This window comes from Pongo pygmaeus, chromosome 3 (assembly GCF_028885625.2).
Source record: "Pongo pygmaeus isolate AG05252 chromosome 3, NHGRI_mPonPyg2-v2.0_pri, whole genome shotgun sequence".
NCBI classification, from domain to species: domain Eukaryota; kingdom Metazoa; phylum Chordata; class Mammalia; order Primates; family Hominidae; genus Pongo; species Pongo pygmaeus.
This window is the reverse complement of record NC_072376.2, coordinates 81,480,047-81,506,592: the sequence shown is the minus strand read 5'-3', so window position 1 is coordinate 81,506,592 and position 26,546 is coordinate 81,480,047. Positions and strand designations below refer to the sequence as shown.

General features: G+C 35.1%; 1 pseudogene; it reads left to right on the top strand.

Annotated features, from left to right (window-relative positions):
* LOC134739521 (UDP-glucuronosyltransferase 2B4-like) overlaps positions 1-26,546 on the top strand; it is a 374,361-nt pseudogene that overhangs the window by 1,602 nt on the left and 346,213 nt on the right.

Below are 26,546 nucleotides of genomic sequence, written 5' to 3'. Positions count from 1 at the left end.
ACATTGTTATATCTGTGTAGTTTTTTTTTTATTTGAAACTATGTTTCTTACAAAATATGAGCCAAATTAAGATTGAGTACAAATCTCTATTTGAATAATTTCTCAAAATTTTCTAGCTGTAATTTGCAAATATGTTTACTTAAAAGCTAATATGATTAATGCATTAGCATGAATCAAAAGCAGTAGTGGGTACAAGAATTTCAGCCACAATCTCAAAATAGCCCACAGTTCACTTGAATAACCAAAGATAAAACGATTAGCTTAGTGAACTGTGGAAACTAGACTATTTCTTAGAAAATCATTTTTACGGGTACAGCAGAATTAGTTTATCATGGAGCTCAAGGAGTTGCTTAAATGTTTATATGCTACTGTGGAAGCTTTAAGGGGTAATCAATGGATGTTTACTTCTCTATAGATTATTTTAATAATTGTTTATGATTGTGAGTATTCTGATGTGACATTAGCAATGATGGAGTTTACCCTCAAAATTCTCTTATCACTTTGCTTTTCTTATAAATACACATGGGTAAAATATATAATACATAAAAATTAAATTATGCCTATATTTGAATATATGTTTTTGTATTTCAATGTACAGACACTTTGCCTACATTTTTGCCTACATTATTCCAATCCCATTCAGAAAATTATCTAATGTAATTATCTTGTGTCATCCACTTTTTCTTTTCTTTTTCCTGTCAGGAAGACACACTACCTTATCTGAGACAATGTGGAAAGCTGACATATGTCTTATTTGAAACTCCTGGGATTTTCAATTTCCTCATCCACTCAAATGTTGATTTTGTTGGAGGACTCCACTGCAAACCTGCAAAACCCCTATCTCATATTATACATTGTTTTGATAGGAAACTGAGTGATTGAGTCAGTTAAAAGACATTGCAAATTACTTGATAATTTCTAATAGTAGCTGTTGTTATTAACTTGCAGAAAGATTTGAATGCAAGTCATGGTTGTCAAATCGGTTCTCTAATTGTTTATTATGTAAAATAATTGCTAATCCAATTTATTTTCTTTTCAATGAAATATTAGATTCTCAGATAATTTGTCTATATTTTAAGAGAAAAGGACACTTGGCAAAATATATCAAGTGTTTTAAAAATGCACATAACCATTGGTTTCATAATATAGTCTCAGGTAATCATACTGAGAAAAAATAAATCAAGATGTACATACTTAATATTTATGGAAAATATTCATAAAATTAACATTGGAATTAATCAAACATATTAAATGAATGAATGATTAAAAACTTATACTCTATGCATACTATAGCCTTACAATATTTTTATCAATCAAATATTCATTACACTTTGAGCCATAATGCAAGAAAAGAGAGGTAGAAAATGATAAATATAACAAGATGACAAGTTTTTTGTAGGAGAATAATGTATACACAATAAGGCTAAAACTTTCTAAATAAATGTCACATGTGTACATAGAATAAAAGCCATGATGGAACATACATATTTTACATTGGTAATATCTCTAGATAGAAATTTTAGAAAAATTTCCTTTTCTTTTTAAAACTTTTCATATTTTTATTAAATTACTTACATTGATTTTGTATTTTTTTTTATGAATTTGTCACAGAGTGGGAAACAACCAGTCCACATCAGTGATGAATCCGTAAACAGAAGTTAGATTACTTCGACACTGGGTGGATGAAGAAGGCTCTGGGCATCAAGCCAGTGAGAGTAAACACTGAACACGAGTTACATTAAATGTGGCAACAGGTAACAGCAATCACACAAAATGCCTAGATGCCCCGTGTGTTATCTGGAATAGTGGTACAATGACTCTCACACTAACATTGAAGTTTCTAAATTTAAATATTGGCATAGATTGGAGAAAGCAAATCAGAATAAACATCTATCACTTTTAGCCAAGCACATCTTCACCAGGAAGTGTAGTGTGAGTGAGCTATTCATGAGGGTGACCAGATCTCCCCTGTGGAAAGCCCTGGTGGCCTCTCCCATTATGGTGCAAGTGCTGCTGCCTCTGAGACACAGCAAAGTGTTGATGAGAGTTCCTCACATGCAGTTATAAATAGAACATCAATTTGACAATGTGATTTCACTGAAAAGTTGTTCCACCTAAACAATCACCTGAAAAATATGATCATTCAACTATATAACTATATACTGTACAATTCTGTATTATAAATAAGACTCTCAGGACTAATTCACAGAAATTCCAAACCACAACCAGACTCCAGAATGTCAGTGATTTTTAACCACTACCTTTTATGATTATTTTTTTCTCTTTTGAAAAAAGACTGGAAAACTCTGACAAAATTTAAGTGAAGTGTAAAGGATTATAGAGGAAGATAAATGTAGACATAAAATCATCCCAACTGTGTATAACTTTTCCTCAGTGCTAATAGTTAGGGAAGCAAAGCATTGATGGCTTCAAACTAGAAGAATTCTATAGAAAACCTGCCTGAAATAAAGATACGTGATTTAGTAAATTGACAATATAGAATTTAAGCCAAGTGGTGCCATTTTCTGAGAACCTGTATTAGTAACTATAATATTATAAGTGAAGAATCTGGCTATAATATTTTCTAACATTATCTCCCTGACTACTATGTAATAGTTCTATCTCTTTTCTCCCTTACACACACACACTCACACACGTGCACACACACAAACAGGCACACACACATATTTACATAAATACCCTTAGTAGAGGCCAGCTATATCATATTATACATTGTTTTGATAGGAAACTGAGTGATTGAGTCAGTTAAAAGACATAATTTCCTCCAATAAGTCCTGATAATACTTGATTTTCTCTCTTCAGTAATTTGTACCAATTCTTTCAGTAGTGCCTGCTGTGCTGATACTGTTTTGTGATGGAACAAATTATTTTTTCACAGGAAATGGAAGAGTTTATCCAGACCTCTGGAGAAAATGGTGTTGTGGTGTTTTCTCTGGGGACAATGGTCAGTAACATGACAGAAGAAAGGGCCAATGTAATTGCATCAGCCCTTGCCAAGATCCCACAAAAGGTAAGATAAAGTCCCTTACTGGTATGGAAAACTACTAAAATAGACTGTTAAAGTCTGTAAAGAATCCATTATAGAAATTTTCTGCCTAGAAATGTAGCTGTTGGGAAAGCACTAATTATCAGATATTAGTTCAAAATCAGAAATATACATGGAACATGCTAAAATAATATAAAGGGTATATTCATGGATAATAAATTTGGCACTAATATTGTGATCAGGAACAAATATATTAAGAGGTGTAGGTAAAGTTTTGGTATTACCATGATACTGGGGTCAGGTAAGAGATATCACCAAATTCTTTCCCTGTCATTTGATGCTTATGTTTAAGGATTCCTAAGGGCATTGTACAGTCTACAGATGTTATCAGAAGAAGTTACATTTTAATGTATGACTTCACTAGCACAATAACAATAGCAGGTATTTCAAAATGTCTGACATGCATCATTTGCCATGTAATCCAGCCTCATATACTTCCTCTACATTTTGGAATAGGCCTATCAGAGTGATGTTCAGGGTACTATTCAGTGAAAGAACGGCCTAGGTCGACAGATTTAGTCCTAGTTCCCACCCAGCCAGGTAGATTTAGAAAAAGAGAATAAGCAGCCTCCCTTGCTGGACTGGGCCCAGCCAATGTCTGAAGCAGGAAGATTAAAGAGAAAGGATGGAGATAGATCCTGACCGGAAGGTGAATCCTGTGCCATATAAAATGTGGCCCCACAAGGACTCAGCACTAACAGATTAACAACTCCTCCCAATGGAGGCAGCAGAAGGAAATATAGGAAGGAGTCAAACAGAAGGAAGCCAGGCAGGGCAACAGGTTCAGATGCCTCCTCCATAGAACATAGTAGGAACATATTTTCTTCTGTATAGAATAAAATGGTGACATTTGTGTATTTGTCAATTACTTTTTAGTCCCCTATCTGATATCACCTTCTTGTAATAACCTATACGAACATTTTTGCTGAAAACTCGATTATTTTAATACTGATATAACAAGTAAAAGTTAGATACAGTAAATTATTGTTCAGCTTATGAGGATTGCTTGGGAGTTCCAAAATTAGTAACTTAAACATAAAAATGTCTTCGCTATAGTAGAACATATTAATCACTGTTGTCAAACTTTGTAGCACATTCTCTAAGTGTTAACAATCAGTTGACCAAATTCAGAAAAATACAATTTTGAATTTATTCAACAGCTATATCTTTATTTATGATACCAAAAGGTTCCTCATTTTAGTGCTGAAAAACAACCAAAATTAGCAATACTGATAATACTCTGAATTTGTCTCAAAAATTGTCCCATGAAATTTCTCCTGGAAGTAGTGCTTGGTAATTCGTAATTCCAAAGAAGTTATACGTGCTACCTTTGTAACATTAATTTATTTCTTATAAGTAGCTTATTTTATCAACTGGCTTTTTTGTCAATCAAAGGACACCAGACTCTAATATAATAACTTATAGGCAAGCAGAAATACATGAACTACTTCCCATGTTACTAAAGAATAAATAAATTAATACTTAATTAGGAAGATTAATAATAAAGAATAAATAAATTAATACTTAATTAGGAAGATGAAAACTAGTATAAAATGCATAAAATAAAATAAACATATATGTCATTACTAAATTGTTACTGCTTTTTCTCACTAGAATTATAATGACTACTTACACTTTTTTATACATATAATTTTTTAGAATTTTTATATGTTTAAAATTACATTTATTTTATTTTAACTTTTATTTTAAGTACAGGTGCAGGTTTGTTCCATGGATAAACTTGTGTCATGCGGGTTTTTTTTACAGATTGTTTCATCAGACAGGCATTAAGACCAGTACCCATTAGTTATTTTACGTGATCTTCTCTCCCTTCCTGCCCTGCAGCCTCCAATACACCCCAGTGTATGTTGGTCCCCACTATGCTCCCATGTGTTCTCATATTTAGGTTCCACTTAATGGTGAGAACATGTGGTATTTGAACTTCTGTTTCTATGCTAGTTTGCTAAGGATAACGGCCTCCAGCTCCATCTATGTCCCTGAAAAATACAAAATCTTGTTTTTTTATGGCTGCGTAATATTCCATGGTGTGTATGTACCCCGTTTCGTTTTCTTTATTCAGTCAATCATTGATGGGCATTAAGGTTGATACCATGTCTTTACTATTGTGACTACTACTGCTATTAATAAACATGTGTATGTGCCTTTATAAGAGAATGATTCATCATCCTTTGGATATATACCCACTAATGGGATTGATAAGTTGAATTGTATTTTAGCCTCCAGGTTTTTGAGGAAGTGCCACACTGCCTTCCTCAATGGTTGAACCAACTTACATTCCCACTAATAGAGTATAACCATTCCCCTTTCTACACAATCTCACTGGCATCTATTACCTTTTGAGTTTGTAATAGCCATTATGAGTGGTGCAAAATAGTAAGTATTGTGATTTTGATTTGCATTTCTCTAATGAGCAGTGATGTTAAGCTTTTTTCATATGATGGTTGGCCACACATAGGTCTTCTTTTGAAAAGTGTAACAATTTTTTAAATACTTGCACCTTTCATTGATAATCTCATTTTTCTAAGCTATTATTATACATATCACAATATTACAATTGTTTTATCAAAGAATCTTTGATAACGATAAAACAGCCATTATAGATGTTTAATTGGAAACAGAGGAGCAAAGAAAATAAATATAAGATCACCTTGTTCTTATAGAACAATACAAGAAATATGTGGTGGGTTACAGTTTTCCAAATATATATAAAATAATATACATTTAGTTATAGGAATAAAGACTAGAATAAAAGCATAAAGTGTGAAACAGGATATCTGTGTATGCAGTGATTCTTACTCCCTTTTTTGTTCTTTTTCAATTTTCTTACAACATGCTTGTATAATTTTCTTAAGGATATCGCAGAAAGAGAATGAACTGTCCATGTTAGTTATTAACCTATAAACAGAAATCACATACTGCAACACTGTAAGATCCACCCCTAAAAGGTTTTAGGCAGGAAACCAATGAGATGAAACATTGAATGCAAGTTACTTTAAATGTTGCCACAAGTAACTGGCATCATACAGAATACTTGGATGTTTTATGTGGGTGATATAATTAGTATAGTGACCTTCATTTTGAAACTAATGTCATAAGGTTAAAATCACACTTTTGAAGAATGCTCTAGGCAATACATGGTTGGCAAAGTGAAAGGTGAATAGTTTTTCCTTTAATCTTTTTTTCTGTGAAAAATTGTTTTTTCACAGAAGTAAGCTTCGCATCCATGATTTATATCAGAAAGTATACTTTTTATGTTCAAACGGTTTGATCATTATTTTATAGAAAGAAAAGATCAAATGATGAATGTAAAACACAAGGAATAACAAAAAATGAGTATACAGTTTTGACAGGATAACAATGAAACTTTGGTTCCTCCATATTTCTTTTTTGGTGGGAAAGTACATCAAGTAACATGGAAATTACCCGTTTACAGAAAGAAATTGAATTTCAAAACTCATAAGTAGCAGGGATCACAAGTAAGAATAATTCTCAAATAAATCCAGGAAAACAAGTCTTTAGCAGGAGTTTTTTGAAGCATGAAGTGAGCTGCTCAAGAGAGTGACCGGATATTTTCGGGGGAAGAGTCTGGTGGACCTCTCCCACGGAAGTGCGTGCGCATCCTCCCCATAGGACATAGTGAGGTAATGATGAGAGTCCCTCGAAACCAGTTGTACATAACACATTCCATGAGGATGCCAATTTTACAGTAAGATATCAGAGTAACTGGTGTCACCCGTAAAAAAACCCAGAAATATGTAACTATACATGTTTACTTCTGGATTATCAGTAGGATTTCGAGGACGATTTCACAGAAATTCTAAACCATGCACAAGACTTCAAAATGTCAGCAATTCTTACCTTACGTGGTGAAGGAGTGATTTAGAAGGAAGATTTGGGAAATTCTGACAAATTTTAATATAGGTTATAAATAATTACACAGTTGAGAGAAATATATAATATCTTCCCCATCATAGGTAACTTTTCTTTAGTGGCATAGTCAGAGAAATAAAATTATAATGACTACACTAAACTAATGATTTAGAAAACCTCCCTGAAATAAACACAAGTTATTTAGGAGAACAATATCAATATAAAACTAAAGACAAGTAAACAGTGTAGTCTTCCTAAGAATCTATATTAGTGATTAAGATATTATAAATGAAGAGCTTGGTTCCCATTTTTTAACAATATCTTTCCCACACTACTGTGTAAAGATACCAATTTATTTCTTACTGTATATACTTAATCAAATACACACACACACACACACACGCACAAACTTACACAACTATAGATTAATAATAGAGAAAATTGATGTTGTATAACATAATTCTTTCCAAAGGAATTGAGTGATGTCGTCTTTAAAAAACTGACACCACTAGAAAACAGTATGGAGGTGTCTCAAAAATTATTAAAAAAAGAATTAACATGTGAAACAGAAATTCCACTTCTGAATTGTATTAATAAGAATGAAAATCAGGATCTCAAGGAGATATTTGCACATCTATAGAGATATAGCACTATTACAAAAGCTAAGAGCTGGAAACAACCCAAGTGTCTATCAAGAAACGAATATATAACAACTGTATGGTATATACACGAAATAAAATTTTACTCAGCCTCAAAAAAAGGAATTGTGACACATGCTACAATGTAGATGAAATTTGATGTCATTAGACTTAGTGAATAAATAAAAAAAGATAAAGACTGTAATCCACTCATATAAGGTATTTAAACTGTCAAATTCATAGAAAAAGAAAGTGATTAACAGGTGAAAAGGAGAGCATAAAATGGAAAGTTGTTGTATATTAGGTATAGAGTTTTTGTTTTAGAAGAAGAAAAGTTCTGAGGATTGATTGCATAGGATTGTGAATATATCTAGCATTCTCTTTGTACTTAGAAATGGTTACGATGGAAAATTTCATGCATGTTTTACCATAGCCACTCCGTTAACAATTCTGGCTGATATTTGATTTTTTCTCCTTAGTTTCTTGTAACAATTCTTTCAATAATGTTTGCTGAGTTATTGCTCTTTTGTGAGAGAGCAAATTATTTATTCATTGGAAATGAAAATTTCCCAGAGATCTGGAGAAAATAGCATTGCATTGTTGTCTCTGGGGTCAATGGTCAGTAACATTACAGAAGAAAGGGTCAATGTGATTGCAACAGCCCTTGTGCTCTTCTCACCAAAGGTTAGATAAATTGTCTGGGTGATGGAAAACTACCGAAAAGAGCCTTAAACTATGTAAAGGGTTAAAGCATAAAAATTTCCTGCATGAAAAGTTAGCTTTTAGGATAACTTTAATTCACCTCAGATGTCAATTTAAAAACAATGTATATGACAGATGATAAAATGATAAAAAGAGTATTTTTGATTAACAATACTTTGGCACGACCATTATGATCAGAAAAGATATATAATGAAGAAGTGCAGTGTTGCATTCTGGTATTATCATGGTATTTGAGGCAGGTAACAGATATCACCAAATTCTTCTCTGTCATTTTTTTTTATATACACCTTTTTATTATACTTTAAGTTCTAGGGTACATGTGCACAACGTGCAGATTTGTTACATATGTATACGTGTGCTATGTTGGTGTGCTTCACCCATTAACTTGTCAGTTACATTTGGTATATCTCCTAATACTATTCCTCCCCCTTCCCCCCACCCCACAACAGGCCCCGGTGTGTGATGTTCCACTTTCTGTGTCCAAGTGTTCTCATTGTTCAATTCCCACCTATGAGTGAGAACATGTGGTGTTTGATTTTTTTGTCCTTGTGATAGTTTCCTGAGAATGATGGTTTCCAGCTTCATCCATGTCCCTGCTGCAAAGGACATGAACTCATCAATTTTCATGGCTGCATAGTATTCCATGGTGTATATGTGCCACATTTTCACATACGTGTGCATGTGTCTTTATAGCAGCATGATTTATATTCCTTTGGTTATATACCCTGTAATGGGATGGCTGGGTCAAATGGTATTTCTGGTTCTAGATCCCTTAGGAATCACCACACTGTCTTCCACAATGGTTGAACTAGTTCACAGTCCCACCAATAGTGTAAAAGTGTTCCTATTTCTCCACATCCTCTCCAGCACCTGTTGTTTCCTGACTTTTTAATGATCGCCATTCTAACTGGCGTGAGATGATATCTCATTGTGGTTTTGATTTGCATTTCTCTGATGGCCAGTGATGATGGACATTTTTTCATGTGTCTGTTGGCTGCATAAATGTCTTCTTTTGAGAAGTGTCTGTTCATATCCTTTGCCCACTTTTTGATGCAGTTGTTTTTTTTCTTGGGAATTTGTGTCAGTTCTTTGTAGATTCTGGATATTAGCCCTTTGTCAGATGAGTAGATTGCAAAAACTTTCTCCCATTCTGTAGGTTGCCTGTTCACTCTGATGGTAGTTTCTTTTGCTGTGCAGAAGCTCTTGAGTTTAATTAGATCCCATTTGTCAATTTTGGCTTTTGTTGCCATTGCTTTTGGTGTTTTAGACGTGAAGTCCTTGCCTAAGCCTATGTCCTGAATGGTATTGCCTAGGTTTTCTTCTAAGGTTTTTATGGTTTTAAGTCTAACATTGAAGTCTTTAATCCATCTTGAATTAATTTTTGTATAAGGTGTAAGGAAGGGATCCAGTTTCAGCTTTCTACATATGCCTAGCCAGTTTTCCCAGCACCATGTATTAAATATGGAATCCTTTCCCCATTTCTTGTTTTTGTCAGGTTTGTCAAAGATCAGATGGTTGTAGATATGTGGTATTATTTATGAGGGCTCTGTTCTGTTCCATTGGTCTATATCTCTGTTTTGGTACCAGTATCATGCTGTTTTGGTTACTGCATCCCTGTAGAATTGTTTGAAGTCAGGAAGTGTGATGCCTCCAGCTTTGTTCTTTTGGCTTAGGATTGACTTGGCAATGCAGGCTGTTTTTCACTTCCATATGAACTTTAAAGTAGTTTTTTCCAATTCTGTGAAAAAAGTCATTGGTAACTTGATGGGGATGGCATTGAATCTATAAATTACCTTGGGCAGTATGGCCATTTTCACGATATTGATTCTTCCTATCCATGAGCATGGAATGTTCTTCCATTTGTTTGTGTCCTCTTTTATTTCATTGAGCAGTGGTTTGTAGTTCTCCTTGAAGAGGTCCTTCACATCCCTTGTAAGTTGGATTCCTAGGTATTTCATTCTCTTTGAAGCAATTTTGAATGGGAGTTCTCTCATTATTTGGCTCTCTGTTTGTCTGTTATTGGTATATAAGAATGCTTGTGATTTTTACACATTGATTTTGTATCCTGAGACTTTGCTGAATTTGCTTATCAGCTCATGGAGATTTTGGACTGAAATGATAGGGTTTTCTAGATATACAATCATGTCATCTGTGAACAGGGACAATTTGACTTCCTCTTTCCTAATTGAATACCCTTTATTTCTTTCTCTTTCCTGATTGCCCTGGCCAGAACTTCCAACATTATGTTCAATAGGAGTCGTGAGAGAGGGCATCCCTGCCTTGTGCCAGTTTTCAAAGGGAATTCTTCCAGTTTTTGCCCATTCAGTATGATATTGGCTGTGGGTCTGTCAGAAATAACTCTTATTATTTTGAGATACATCCCATCAATACCTAATTTATTGAGAGTTTTTAGCACAAAAGGCTGTTGAATTTTGTCAAAGGCTTTTTCTGCATCTATTGAGATAATCGTGTAGTTTTTGTCTTTGGTTCCATTTATATGCTGGATTACGTTTATTGATTTGCATATGTTGAACCAGCCTTGCATCCCAGGGATGAAGCCCACTTGATCATGATGGATGAGCTTTTTGATGTGCTGCTGGATTTGGTTTGCCAGTATTTTATTGAGGATTTTTGCATCAATGATCATCAGGGATATTGGTCTAAAATTCTCTTTTTTTGTTGTGTCTCTGCCAGGCTTTGGTATCAGGATGATGCTGGCCTCATAAAATGAGTTAGGGAGGATTCCCTCTTTTTCTCTTGATTGGAATAGTTTCAGAAGGAATAGTACCCGTTCCTCCTTGTACCTCTGGTAGGATTCAGCTGTGAATCCATCCGGTCCTGGACTCTTTTTGGTTGGTAAGCTATTAATTATTGCCTCAATTTTAGAGCCTGTTATTGGTCTGTTAAGAGATTCAACTTCTTCCTGGTTTAGTCTTGTGGGGTGTATATGTTGAGGAATTTGTCCATTTCTTCTAGATTTTCTAGTTTATTTGCATAGAGGTGTTTATAGTATTCTCTGATGGTACTTTGTATTTCTGTGGGATCGGTGGTGATATCCCCTTTATCATTTTTTAATGCATCTCTTTGATTCTTCTCTGTTTTCTTTTTTATTAGTCTTGCTAGCAGTCTATCAATTTTGTTGATCTTTTCAAAAAACGAGCTCCTGGATTCATTGATTTTTTGAAGGGTTTTTTGTGTCTCTATCTCCTTCAGTTCTGCTCTGATCTTAGTTATTTCTTGCCTTCTGCTAGCGTTTGAATGTGTTTGTTCCTACTTCTCTAGTTCTTTCAAGTGTGATGTTAGGGTGTCAATTTTAGATTTTTCCTGCTTTCTCTTGTGGGCATTTAGTGCTATAAATTTCCCTCTACACACTGCTTTAATTGTGTCCCAGAGATTCTGGTATGTTGTGTCTTTGTTCTCATTGGTTTCAAAGAACATCTTTATCTCTGCCTTCATTTCGTTATGTACCCAGTAGTCATTCAGGAGCAGGTTGTTCAGTTTCCATGTAGCTGAGCGGTTTTGAGTGAGTTTCTTAATCCTGAGTTCTGCTTTGATTGCACTGTGGTCTGAGAGACAGTGTGTTATAATTTCTGTTCTTTTACATTTGCTGAGGAGTGCTTTACTTCCAACTACACGGTCAATTTTGGAATAGGTGCAGTGTGGTGCTGAGAAGAATGTATATTCTGTTGATTTGGGGTGGAGGGTTCTGTAGATGTCTATTAGGTCTGCTTGGTGCAGAGCTGAGTTCAATCCCTGGATATCCTTCTTAACTTTCTGTCTCATTGATCTGTCTAATGTTGACAGTGGGGTGTTAAAGTCTCCCATTATTATTGTGTGGGAGTCTAAGTCTCTTTGTAGGTCTCTAAGGTCTTGTTTTCTGAATCTGGGTGCTCCTGTATTGGGTGCATATATATTTAGGATAGTTAGCTCTTCTTGTTGAATTGATCCGTTACCGTTATGTAATGGCCTTCTTTGTCTCTTTTGGTCTTTGTTGGTTTAAAGTCTGTTTTATCAGAGACTAGGATTGCAACACCTGCCTTTTTTTGTTTTCCATTTGCTTGGTAGATCTTCCTCCATCCCTTTATTTTGAGCCTGTGTGTGTCTCTGCATGTGAGATGGGTTTCCTGAATACAGCACACTGATGGGTCTTGACTCTTTATCCAATTTGCCAGTCTGTGTCTTTTAATTGGAGCATTTAGCCCATTTGCATTTAAGGTTAATATTGTTATTTGTGAATTTGATCCTGTCTTTATGATGTTAGCTGGTTATTTTGCTCGTTAGTTGATGAAGTTTCTTCCTAGTCTCTATGGTCTTTACAATTTTGCATGTTTTTGCACTGGCTGCTACCAGTTGTTCCTTTCCATGTTTAGTGCTTCCTTCAGGAGCTCTTTTAGGGCAGGCCTGGTGGTGACAAAATCTCTCAGCATTTGCTTGTCTGTAAAGGATTTTATTTCTCCCTCACTTATGAAGCTTAATTTTGCTGGATATGAAATTCTGGGTTGAAAATTCTTTTCTTTAAGAATTTTTATATTGGCCCCTACTCTCTTCTGGTTTGTAGAGTTTCTGCTGAGACATCCGCTGTCAGTCTGATGGGCTTCCCTTTGTGGGTAACCTGACCTTTCTCTCTGGCTGCCCTTAACATTTTTTCCTTCATTTCAACTTTGTTGAATCTGACAATTATATGTCTTGGAGTTCCTCTTCTTGAGGAGTATCTTTGTGGCGTTCTCTGTATTTCCTGAATTTGAATGTTGGGCTGCCTTGCTAGGTTGGGGAAGTTCTCCTGGATAATATCCTGCAGAGTGTTTTGCAACTTGGTTCCATTCTCCCCGTCACTTTCAGGTAAAACAATCAGACATAGATTTGGTCTTTTCACATAGTCCCATATTTCTTGGAGGCTTTGTTCATTTCTTTGTATTATTTTTTCTCTAAACTTCTTTTCTCGCTTCATTTCATTCATTTGATCTTCAATCACTCATACCCTTTCTTCCAGTTGATCGAATCAGCTACTGAAGTTTGTGCATTTGTCACATAGTTCTCATGCCATGGTTTTCAGCTCCATCAGGTCCTTTAAGGACTTCTCTGCATTGGTTATTCTAGTTAGCCATTCATCTAATATTTTTCAAGGTTTTTAACTTTTTGTGATGAGTTTGAACTTCCTCCTTTAGCTCAGAGAAGTTTGATCGTCTGAAGCCTTCATCACTCAATTCATCAAAGTCATTCTCCATCCAGCTTTGTTCCATTGCTGGTGAGGAGCTGTGTTCCTTTGGAGGAGGAGAGGCACTCTGATTTTTAGAATTTTCAGTTTTTCTGCTCTGTTTTTTCCCCATCTTTGTGGTTTTATCTACCTTTGGTCTTTGATGATGGTGATGTATGGATGGGGTTAATTATAATTTTTAAACAGATGTTTGTTAATTTTCCTTTTAACAGTCAGGACCCTCAGCTGCAGGTCTGTTGGAGGTTGCTGGAGGTCCACTCCATTCCCTGTTTGCCTGGGTATCAGCAGCAGAGGCTGCAGAACAGTGAATATTGCTGAACAGCAAATGTTGCTGTCTGATTGTTTTCTGGAGGTTTCATCTCAGATGGGTACCTGGCCGTGTGAGATGTCAGTCTGCCCCTACTCAGGGGTGCCTGCCAGTTAGGCTACTCAGAGGTCAGGGACCCACTTGAGGAGGCAGTCTGTCCATTCTCAGATCTCAAACTCCATGCTGGGAGAACCACTACTCTCTTCAAAGCTGTGAGACAGGGAAATTTATGTCTGCAGAGGTTTCTGCTGCCTTTTGTTTGGCTATGCCTTGCCCCCAGAGGTGGAGTCTACAGAGGCAGGCAGGCCTCCTTGAGGAACGGTGGGCTCCACCCAGTTCGAGCTTCCTGGCTGCTTTGTTTACCTACTCAAGCTTCAGCAATGCTGGGCGCCCCTCCCCCAGCCTCACTACTGCCTTGCAGTTCGATCTCAGACTGCTGTGCTAGCAATGAGTGAGGCTCTGTGGGCCTGGTACCTTCTAAGCCAGGCATGGGATATAATCTCCTGGTGTGCCATTTGCTAAGACCATTGGAAAAGCGCAGTATTAGGATGGGAGTGACCTGATTTTCCAGGTGCCCTCTGTCACAGCTTTGCTTGGCTATGAAAGGGAATTCTCTGACCCCTTGCGCTTCCTGGGTGAGGTGATGCCACGCCCTGCTTCAGTTCATGCTCGGTGCGCTGCACCCACTGTCCAACGAGCCCCAGTGAGATGAACCCAGTACCTCAGTTGAAAATGCAGAAATCACCTGTCTTCTGCGTCGCTCACGCTGGGAGCTGTAGACTGGAGCTGTTCCTATTTGGCCATCTTGGAACCACCCTCTCTGCCCTGTCATTTTATCCCTTTGTTTACAGGATTCCTGAGGGCATTCTACACACTACTAATATTATCATAAAGAGTTACATATTGACGGGTAACTACATTAGCACAATAACAATAAGTAGGTATTGAAAAAAATCTGAAATGTATTATGGAGTTTAGACTTCCCATGTAATCTGAGCCCCTTTACTTTCCCTAATTTTGAAATAGGCCTATTCAGTGTGTTGTTCAGCTGACTATTCAGAGAAAGAAATCCCAAGGCTCACTCACCTTGAGTTTAGATACCTACTCAGCCAGGTAGATTTAGAGAAATAGAAAAATCAACCTGGCTTGATAAACTAGACACTGCCAACTTCTGAAAGGAAGGTGTAACAGAAAGGAAGAGGATTGGATCCTGCCCTTAAGGTGGACTGTGTCCAGTATGAAATGTGCCCCAAAAAGACTCCACTTCTAACCCATGTTTTTACACTATCACCCACTAGAAGAAGACGAGGATATAAGAAAGGGTCAAGGCCACGTGTGCTGGCTCACACCTGTAATCCCAAGACTTTCAGAGGCTGAAGTCAGAGCATTCCTTGACCCTAGGAGGTTGAGACCAGCCTGGGCAACATACAGAGACCCTGTCTCTACAAAAAGTAATAATAATAATAATAATAAATAGAAGTGTGCAGAGGTGCATGCCTGTAGTCTTAGCTATTCTCAAGGCTGAGGCAGGAGGATTGTTGGAGGCCAGGAGTTTAAGGTTGCAGTGAGCTATGATCACACTTCTGCACTCCAACCTGAAAAGTATTTTGGAACTTTACATTTTAAGGATGGCCCTATAGGATTTTGAAGTTTCATGGGGCCTATAGCCCCTTTATTTGGGCCAATTTCTGTAATTTAGGATGGGTATATTTACCCAATGCCTATACCTCAATTGTATCTAGGATGTAACTAGCTTGCTTTTGATTTTACAGACCATAGGTGGAAGGTACTTGCTGTGTCTCAGATGAGACTTTGGACTTGGATTTTTTGGTTAATGCTAGAATGAGTTATGACTTTGGGGGACTGTTGAGAAGGCATGGTTGTGTTTTGAAATGTGAGCACATAAAATTTGGGAGTGGCCCGAGGCAGAAAGATATGGTTTGACTGTGTCCCCACCCAAATCTCATTTTGAATTGTAGCTCCCACAATTCTCCTGGGTCATGGGAGGAACCCAGTGAGAGGTAATTGAATTATGGGGGCAGTAACCTTCATGCTGTTGTCATAATAGTGAATGACTTCTCACAATACCTGATGGTTTTTATAAGATGGTTCCCACCCCACTTCACTCATTCTTCTCTTTCCTGTGGCAATGTGAAGAAGGACATATTTGCTTTCCCTTCCACCATGATTGCAAGTTTCCAGAGGCCTCCTCAGCCCAGTGGAACTGGGAGTCAATTAAACCTCTTTCCTTTATATATTGCCCAGTCTCTGGAAGTTCTTTATAGCAATGTGATAACAAATTAATACATTCACTAACTAGTTTCTCAATACCTGTCTAGGCAGTCAATTATTGAATAGCCTGTGTTCCTTTTGCACAATCTTCAATTTTACAGTAAATGCTACCATAACTTAAACTTTTTACTGAAGCTTTTTAAAAATAGTTGAATGATTATTAATAATTTTCACTCTATATATACTGTGATGATGTCAACTTGACTGGATTGAGGGATGCCCAGATGGCTAGTAAAGCTTTACTTCTGGGTGTATTTGTGGAGGTCTTTCAAGAGGAGATTGAAATTCGTCTTTTCTGGCAGATACCTCGGTGACTCTTGTCTGACCTGTGTCTTTTTTATTCCTACCAAGATAGCCACTCTATAGGAGACTAGAACAAATGTTAGGTTTTTGTGTGTTGGTCAAGTGAGATACAGAGGTGGCAACTCAACAAAACACATGAAATTTCAGAAGCAGTGCATTCTAACAGTTCCTAGAGAGAAGCAATCTGCATGATTCACAAGGCTAATGGGGAGGAGGAAGCTCTCTGGGTCAAGCAGTACAACTAGTGGGTGGGGAGCAAAAGAGAGTGAGGAATTTGTGAGCCAAAGCCTTTATTGGGGTCTAGGGTGTTATCTAAGTGGGCTTCCCCTGGGGAAATCTAATTAGTGGGTTTAGTGCTAGTAGGCATAATTTCCAGGCATCATTTTTGACTTAGATGTGGTCACTGCATAGTGTATGTGGGGTCTGGGGATTGATGAGGTGATCCAAGTATGTTGTATATACTGGTCCCATAATGAGATAGTATTTAGGATGCAGTTGTATAAGACAGATATTTGAACCACACTGAAGAATTTGGAGGACAGAGGAACCTGAAACCGTGTCAATAGTTTCTAAGCTCTGCTTCCAGAATGAGAAAGTCCAACTTGTTTTTAAAATGAATTCCAAGGTCACATAAAATTTTGACAATTTACTACAATAATTATAGTACAAACTATGTTTAACTATCAATATGGAGTAAGGAAAAACCCTCTCATTTCTTGTACTGTAGAAATGTGAACAAAAATCTTTTAGGAAGATTGCAGATTCAACAGAATTCCTGGGAGAATTATTTCTTTTTATAGAAAGATGTGTATTTATGAGCACAATTTCATTTCAGAAGGATTAATATCATTTTTCTTTTTCTTAGCAGTCAAGTTACAGCTGCAAACCAAGTTCTGTTAAGTAATGGCATAATTAACCTGTATCTAACTAGCAATGCCAAACTACTGTTTATTATCACACTTCCACTTTTACACACACGCACACAAACACATGCATGCACACACATGAGGAAAATATTATAGAAGCCATATCTAAAAGGAATGTAAATCAACACAGTAATGATTTACTAGATATAAACTGTTGTGCTAATAATTTAATACATTGAATACAGACATTTATGGGCTTAATTACACACAAAATATTTTTATGTGTTTGCAAACCACTCTGTTTTTAGAATTAGGTGTCCACTAAATATGAAAAGAACTGTACTTTTATTGCTTCATATTTTTGTAAATGATTTGGTCACATCCTCTTTCTAGTAATCAATGATTAGTGATTTAAGCCAAACTTTTCACACAGAGACATTGTCTTAAAGGGATTAGATGGGTGCTATGTGTCAGATTTTGGAGACAGTCTAACTATGCTTCTGAAAAATTCCTTTCCATGTTCATTTAAGAAGTTTAAGTAAATTTTATTTTATTTTCTGTGGATGATGTACCTTTGTAATGCAAATATTGTTTTCCCTGCAGGAAAGGGAAGAATTTGTTCAGAGCTCAGGCAATGATGGTGTTGGGGTGTTTTCTCTTGGATCAATTCTCCAGAACCTTACAGAAATAAAGGCTGATATTTTTGTTTCAGTCCTCACCCACTTTCCGCAGAAGCTCAGTATAACCTCCAAATCTGGTAGACAGCCATTCCCACAGTGGATTGAGAGTGTGGCTAATGGTGTCTTTGTGTGTGTGTGTTTTTTTTTGAAAGTTACGTCTTATTTTACATTTAGCATAACAAGTACCAATATTAAGGAAAAAAATAGAAAAATTTTATACTAATGTAGTTAGGCATAATTGATCATTTGTCTACCGAGCCTTGCCATTTCCATGGAAATACATCTTTTTGGAGTCATTTGTTTGTAATGAAATAGAAATAAAAACATTAAGTCCCACTAAGTATTTAGTATTTGAAATACTAAAATACTTCAGACATGTGATAACTTCTTCAAGAAAAAGTTCTGAAGTATGTTGGCTCCAATGACCGGGAAAAGGGGGGATCATTTTTATCAGCAATACTGATAGAAAGGAATCTTGCTTAAATGTATCCTCAGCTTAAGTTGTTTTAGGACTCAATGTAGCTGGGCATAGAAATAGAAGCCTAGATTTATGTAGTTTTTCTAATTAGCTAGAATTTTCTAGAATTAAAAGACAATTAAAAAGTTCTACAATGAATAAGTAAGGCTATTTATGAAATATTCAAAAGCTCTTTTAAAACAATTTAGTTAAATTTTATAAAACACAGCATAAGCAAGAATGTTAAATAGGAGTGTGAAATCTTGTGTTTTGATTATGCAATTCTCTGTTAAGGGGTTTGGTACATCTATATGTCCTTTGGATTCAAATGCAAGATTTCTTATAGTCTTCCTAAAAATGAAACTGTATATAACGGGAAGTACAAATCCAGACAAGATGCTCAATTGAATATTGGAATAAAGTTAACCCATGTCTTATTTTTTTTTCTTAGAAATTAAATAGCAAGAAATAAGGGTGAGAAGGAGGTAGGATGAAAAGCCAACTAATCATCCAAAAACAGACAAAATCTAAAGCAAGGTATATTTGTGAGAAATTCTAAATTTGAAGACAGACAGGAAGGCCAAGTGACTATAATTTAAACAAAGGTAATGCATCCATAATAATTTTTATCTCTCAAACACTGATTGATTAGCCATATTGCTTTATTTTCTAATTCTTCACTTATAGTCTCATCCCTTTGTAATTGATAACATGCAAAATTACAATAATGTACTCAGTAGGTGACTCAGTACACCCTTTTAAAAAAGATAGATGTATAAAACCCTATTATTTGTTTCAGTATTTACAAAGTAACCCTATATACTTCTCTTGCTATGTAATCTGATATAGAGTAGGACATATGAGTTATAAGTATTTCTACAGCCTTAAAATGCTATTATCCCATTGCTTAACTTGTGAAATACATAAGTTTCTTCCACAAGTTTTATGGATATATATATAAAAAAAAAGAAACTAGCCACATTATGAGCCAATACTCAGCTCTATGATTGGATAATCCAGAATTATCTTCTTGATAAGACTATGTGAAAGTAAAAATAAGCAATTAGATCAGCAACAAGTTGAATAAGAGTTTAACAGCCAAAAATTCAATGAATAAAAGTTTATTATTTTACTTCTAATTCTAAAGCAGGTTTATTCAAAAAATCGATCATCAATTTTAGAGATTTACACTTTCTGTTGTTCATGTAAGAGTTTCAGGCAATGCAGAAAGAATTAATGTCTTATTTTCTGAAGATAGAAAATTTCTGTGGTGGCAATGTCCCATGTGCTCACCTTTTTTTGTAGAAAATGCTGCTTTCTTCAGTGAGTTATTTGGTAGTTTGTTTGCTTTTTCCCCTTCTTTCTCAGAAATTCTTTTAACACTGTAATAGAATTCTTGCCCATTTCCCAATCCAATTCCCAAATTAAGTCATCTCAAAACCAAAGCTTTTATTATTCCCGGTGAAATTAATGGGACCTGTTAAGCTGTTTGTGATAGGTCTCTATGGCATGAGTTCCCATGTTTGCTGATCTGCCTAATGACATCAGGAGGTGAACACATTGACAAGTGCAAATTTGCCCAAGGATTTGAGAATTGTTATTCATAATTATATGAAAATGTTGCTACTACTTTTAAAATTTTTCCAACCACTGATTATGTTACCAATTACACCAGACAATGTTTGAGGCCGTGTGAGTTTCTAACAATTTTTAGTTTGGTAATTCACCATCTTGGTCTTGGACCTGAAGTTTTATGCTGACTCACAATATGTTGATTCCTGGAGAGTGCACAAATATGAAAAATGATAACTTCAAGCATGCAGAGAAGCCAAAACAGTAAAATTTACAAATGCAATAGACCATACTCATCAGGAAAATATCTTAGGAAATAGTTTGATATGAGAAGCATAATGACTTCACTTTTTCTACATTCTCAACGCTACTAGTCTAAGCATATAAATTGACAATAATGATAATAGGGCATTACACTAGGAAAGGCTATTTTTCTATAGTGTCTATCTAGACGGTCACTGTCTACATTTCCACTTTGTCAACTGATATTTCTTTTGTTGCTTTAAATATAAGGGCCTACTCTTGCTAAAACTTTGAATAGTAAAGGGCATTAATCTTTTTTCAGGAAGAGCATATGTGAACAATATATTCAATACAAATATATGATTTTAAGGGAAGTAATCATAAGAAATATTAAACATACTAATTTTATGAAACTTTTAATTGGCGGTACACTTGATAAACTTGGATTTATTTATATATTTTTGCTGTATTCTAAAAAATATCTAATATCCCAAGTCTCTAATTTCTAATCTTCATTTACAATCTAAATAATTATTTTATTTACTGTGGAAAAATAAAAGCATATTTACTCAGAAAGTAAGATTATTATAATATATTCTAATCTCTGTGTTTAAGAAATATAAATTAGTTAAATAACAGCTTATATGCTAAGGATTTAAGATATTAGAAAATCTACTTGATCAAGAATATGTTATATTAAATATTTGACCATGTAAAGCCCTACATTAAAGTATATACCCAGATTTTAATCAGTTTTACGTTAATTTAACAAATATAGGCATGCCTCAGAGACATTGGGAGTTGAGTTCCACATCACTTCAATAAAGCAAATATTGCAATAAAGCAAGTCACTCAAATTTTTTGGTTTCCCAGTGCACATAAAAGTTATGTCTACACTATATTATAGTCTATTAAATGTGCAATACTGCATGTCTAAGGGAAAATACACATGCTTTACTTTTAAAATACGTCATTGCTTAAAAATTGCTAATGATATTTAAGCCTTCAGCAAGTGGTGATCTTTTTGCTGATGAGGGGGTCTTACAGTGACATTGATGGCTGCTAACTGGTCAAGGTTGTGGCTGCTGAAAGTTGGAGTGGCTGTGGCAATCTCTAAAAATAACACAACAATAAAGTTTGTTGCATCAATTGACTCTTCCTTCCAGTAAAGATTTATCTTTAGTATGTGATGCTGTTTGATAGTATTTTACCCAGAGTAGAATTTCTTTTAAAACCATAATAAATCATCTCAAACCCTGCCACTGCTTTATCAAGTAAATTCATGTCATATTTTAAACCATTTGTTCTCATTTCCACAAAGTTCACAGCATCCTCAGTAGAAGAAAATGCCATCTCAAGAAGCCACTTTATTTCCACATCCATAAGAAGTGGATCTTCATCTGATCAAGTTTGTTCAAAAGATTGTAGCAATTCCTTCACATCTTCAGGCTCCTCTTCTAATTGTAGTGCACTTGCTATTTCCACTTCATCTGTAGTTGCTTCCTCCACTGAAGTTTTGAATCTCTCACAGTCATCCATGAGGGTTGTGGCATCAACTTCTTCTAAACTCCTTTCAGTGTTGATATTTTGATCTTATTTCATGAATTATGATTATACTCAATGGCATCTAGAATCGTATATTTTTTCAGAAGGTTTTCAATTTATATCACTCAGATCCATCAGAAGAATTACTATAGTAGCTATTTTCTTATGAAATATATTACTTAAATATTAAGATTTGAAAGTTGAAATAACTCCTTGATCAATGGGTTCCAGAATGGTGTTGTGGTAGATGAAATGAAAACATTAATCTCTTTGTACTTCTCCATCAGAGCTCCTGGGTGACCAGGTGCATTGTCAATGAGTAGGAATATTTTAAAAGAAATATTTTATTTCTGAGCAGTAGGTCTCAACATGGGCTTAAAACATTCAGTAAACCTGTAGTAAACAAACGCTTTGTCATCCAGGCTTTGTTTTTCCACTGATGGAGCACAGGCAGAGCAGTTTTAACATAATTATTTAGGGCTCTGGGATATTGCAAATGGCAAATGAGCACTGGCTTCAACTTAAAGTCACAAATTGCATTAGCCCCTAACAAAAGAGTCAGCCTGTCCTTTGAAGCTTTGAATCCAGATATTGACTTCCCTTTAGCTATGAAAGACCTTGATTGCATCTTATTTAAATTGACGGTTGTTTCATCGACATTGAATATCTGTTACTTAACATAGCCATCTTGACCTTCTTAAGATCTTTCGAATATCTGGCCAATTTCTTCCTTTTAAAATGGGAGCATTCACTCAGTTGCTGTATTCCCACTGTATCTTGGAAGTAACTCACTTGATTTTTATTTTCCAAGCTCATAAGTGGAAGGGACTTGCCTTGTCTCAGATGAGACTTAGGATTTGGACATTTTGGGTAATGCTGGGATGTGTTAAGATTTTGGGGGACTGTGGAGAAGGCATGATTTTGTTTTAAAATGTGAGAAGGACATGAGATTTCGGAGGGTTCAGGGGTATAATGATATGGTTTGGCTCTATGTTCCCACCCAAATCTCATGTTAAATTGTGATATGTTTTGGCTGCATCACCATCCAAATCTGAATTGTAGTTCCCATTATCCCCATGTGTTTTGAGAGGGACCCAGTGGTAGGTAACTTAATCATGGGGATGTTTATTCCCATGCTGCTATTCTCATGGTAGTGAGTGAGTTCTCATGAGATTTGATGGTTTTAGAAGGCGCTTTTCCCCCTTTTGCTCAAAGTAATGTTTGCTCCCCCTTCAGCCACGATGGTAAGTTTCCTGAGGCCACCCCAGCCATGCTGAACTATGAGTCCATTAAACCTTTTTTCTTTATCATTTACCCAGTCTTGGGTATGTCTTTATAAGCAGTGTGAAAATGGACTATTACGAATTGTTCTCTTCAGTGCTAGAGGTGGAGGCTGGTGGGAAGTGATTGAATCGGGGGGTGGTTTCTAATGTTTTAGCACCATCCTTCTAGTGTCATCTCATGATACAGCTTTCATGAGATCTGGTTGTTTAAAAGTGTGTATCACCACCCCCCACCTTCATTCTGCTCCACCCATGTAGGATGTGTTTGCTTCCACTTTAGCTTCTGGCATGACTGTAAGTGTTTTTAGGCCTCCTCAGTCATGCTACCTATACACCCTGTGGAAATGTGAGTCAATTAAACCTCTTTTCTTCATAAGTTACCCAGTATCAGGTATATTCTTTATAACGACGTTAGAATGGAGTATCAGAATTTCTAGTACTCCAGATAGTTACATATTATGTTCTGTTTTGCACATTTTAAACTGATGGCCAAATTACACTAAGTAAAAATTTAGAGCCAAAGGCTGACATGTAACTAGAGAGTTTCTAGGTTCTTTATTTTTCTAGATATTTTTCCTACCTGCTTTAAGTCTACTGCTAGTTTTCTACTGAGAAAAAAAAAAAAATCACTTTTTGGCTAGAACCATTGTTTTGGTGTTTTTTCTTTGTATTATTATTATTATTATTATTATTATTATTATTATTTGTAAACCAGTGAGTTTATATCAATATCTCATATCTAGAGTTCTAAAATAAAAGCTGTAGAATCTTTTTATGTGTGTTTATTTGTGTGTTTATGTGTACATACGTGTATTTTTATGTGTTATATCTACAAGGAACCAAATTAAAGTTAAGGAGACCTCATAAATTAAGGAAATAATAAGCTCAACAGCTTTTCAAGTCCATGCGACTTATGTAAATTTTTTAATGAATAAGCTAGCTTCAAAATTATTGGTAAAGTAATATTAGAGATGTCTTAAGAATTGTCAGCATTTTTCTTTCCACTTATTGATCAAGTGGTGTCATACTTATTCCTGCCAAATATTGTAAGGTGCCAAAATTTGGCATAAGGTTTATAAAACTATGAACCTAGCCCCAAACAGAATGAGCTTTGCTTATGTAATTTTTAGTAAAGAAGACATTTAATATTATTGGTTTAATGAAAGCAACTAAATTCTGAGTTATTGGTAAAATACCCATATATTTATCCTTAAGTTTCTTAGGTAAACACCTGAAATTCATAGGGTATAAAAATGGTTAACAACAAAAAAAAATAACTAAATGGTGACTGCCACAGTTTTTATAAATAATCTAGGTAAAGTATTAAATAAATTTATTATGTGACTGTAATAAAATAGTGTTGTGTAATTTGGAATCTAAAATTATAGTAAATAATAGATTTTTGTTAAATCTATGGGTAATTTTTGATTTCAAAAATTAAAAGGAAACTTTAAAAATGTTTTGTATTAAAAGATAATTGTTTTCTAGTTCAAAGATTATTTAAAGGTTATATATAATACAAGGTAAAAGCTACTAGGTAATAAGAGAGATTTAAAGAAACATAAATATAAAAAGGTAGCTTTGGTAAGAAAGATTACAAGAAAACAAATCTTGTATGTAAATTTCTGTTATAAAATAAAATAACAGGTTGTTTAGGAAGATAGATGTTTAAGACAAACCCCAAAGCCCAACTATGTTATGAATAATTTGTGTAAGTCATAGTAAGTTTAGTAAAATGAAATTTATTTAAAAAAATATGAAACATATATGATTAAGTTGGCTATAATTAAAAGGAGATTATAATGGTCTTTCTGGTAACTGGAGTTTAATATTAAAATTTGACTAATACAAAACTAATGAGTTGGTTATAAAAATTTATATTAAAATATTGAGTTACTCAATGCAAGAATATTTCAGTGTGTAAACCGTATAATTTTTTATAGAACTTTTGCTTCTGCTGAGCCCTTCTGCTTGAACTCTTTCTCCCCTTTGAGAAAGCCTGGGATGGTAACTCTCTCCTTAAACTTTTGTTCAATTCTGTAACATTTCTTTTTATTAATAGTCTAAAGGGAGATAGTTTTTGAAAACAGGCAAATAAAAAAAATTTTTTGGATATGCATTTGTCTTTATGTCTGTTATATCTATATATTACTTGTGTCATGTGGAAGTGATATTTCAATATCAAGCTATATGAAAGAGCTCTAATCAATTGACTTGAAGTAAAGTTAAGTGTTTATCACACTAATTAAAAGCTAGCTTGGATACCTTTGAGTTCACATAACTGTAGTAATATTTGGTAACATTAATTCAGAAAATTTAATCTCAATATTCTCTCCAATAATTTAAAATCTATATCATGTTATGTTAAATTAAGTAACTCTCAGTATTGTCTCTGAGAATTTTGGTTACTAAAGAGTTAAAATAGTTATAGAATAAAAAGGGTTTTTGGGTGAGGTTTATAAAAACACAAGGATGTGATTTTTGCTATAGCAAATGTGATTTTTTTTCCAGTTTAGAGGCTGAATCAATTTAAAATTAAAAAACGATATATATGTATATAGAGAGAGAGTGAAAGAGAGAGAGAAGAACTAATGGATAAAGAGAAAAATGAAAACTCAGGGAATGAGAAACTTTTGACTCTTGGGTGGCTGCATGGTCACCCATCTTCAGGAGCTGCAGCTGGGCTGCATTCAGTTACTAAAGGTAAAAGTTACCAGTGAAATTTAGAGATGGATCATAGAAATACTCCCAGGGAGTTAGTTCACTGAATGCATAACAAAATGGAAACTAATAAGAAAACTACAAAATATTAATTCCCTCAGTTATTGTTATCTGTAATCGCTAAAATGTGAAAGTAAGAGTGGTGGGTTTTGCCTTAAGGATGGACCAAAAGTACATGTGAGTCTTTCTCAGCTCAGGCCACTAGCCTCAAAGCTACACACACACACACACACACACACACACACACACACACACACATACACACACACCTTAAGCCGGGGCAACAAAGTTAACTTTGAGATCTGTAGTTACCAAGGAGATAGTCAATGTGGGGGAAGAGAAAACCAAGTTAACTATTAAACCCAAAACTTATAATGTAAAGAAATTGCTCCATTTTGTGGAGTAATACAATCAGTTTCCTGAGAAACATTTACTATAATGGATTGGAAAAATAACTACTTTAAGGACATTTTTTTTTTATTTTAAATGCTACAGAATGAAAGAGCATGGGTTTATGCCAGTCCCACAGCTCATGATTAAACAATCACTGAGGAGTATATGTGACCCAGCTTCACAAAAGATTATTCCTGAGAAAGCAACCAGCCTAGTGGACTGAATAATTGGCACTGTAAGGTTTGATTACCCTGAGAAAGAGACTGCCCAACTCACCCTGTAAAATTCCAGGTGGAGTTCCCCAGATGAAGCACCTGATAGCTTCATATGCAAACCATATGGGACTGGCT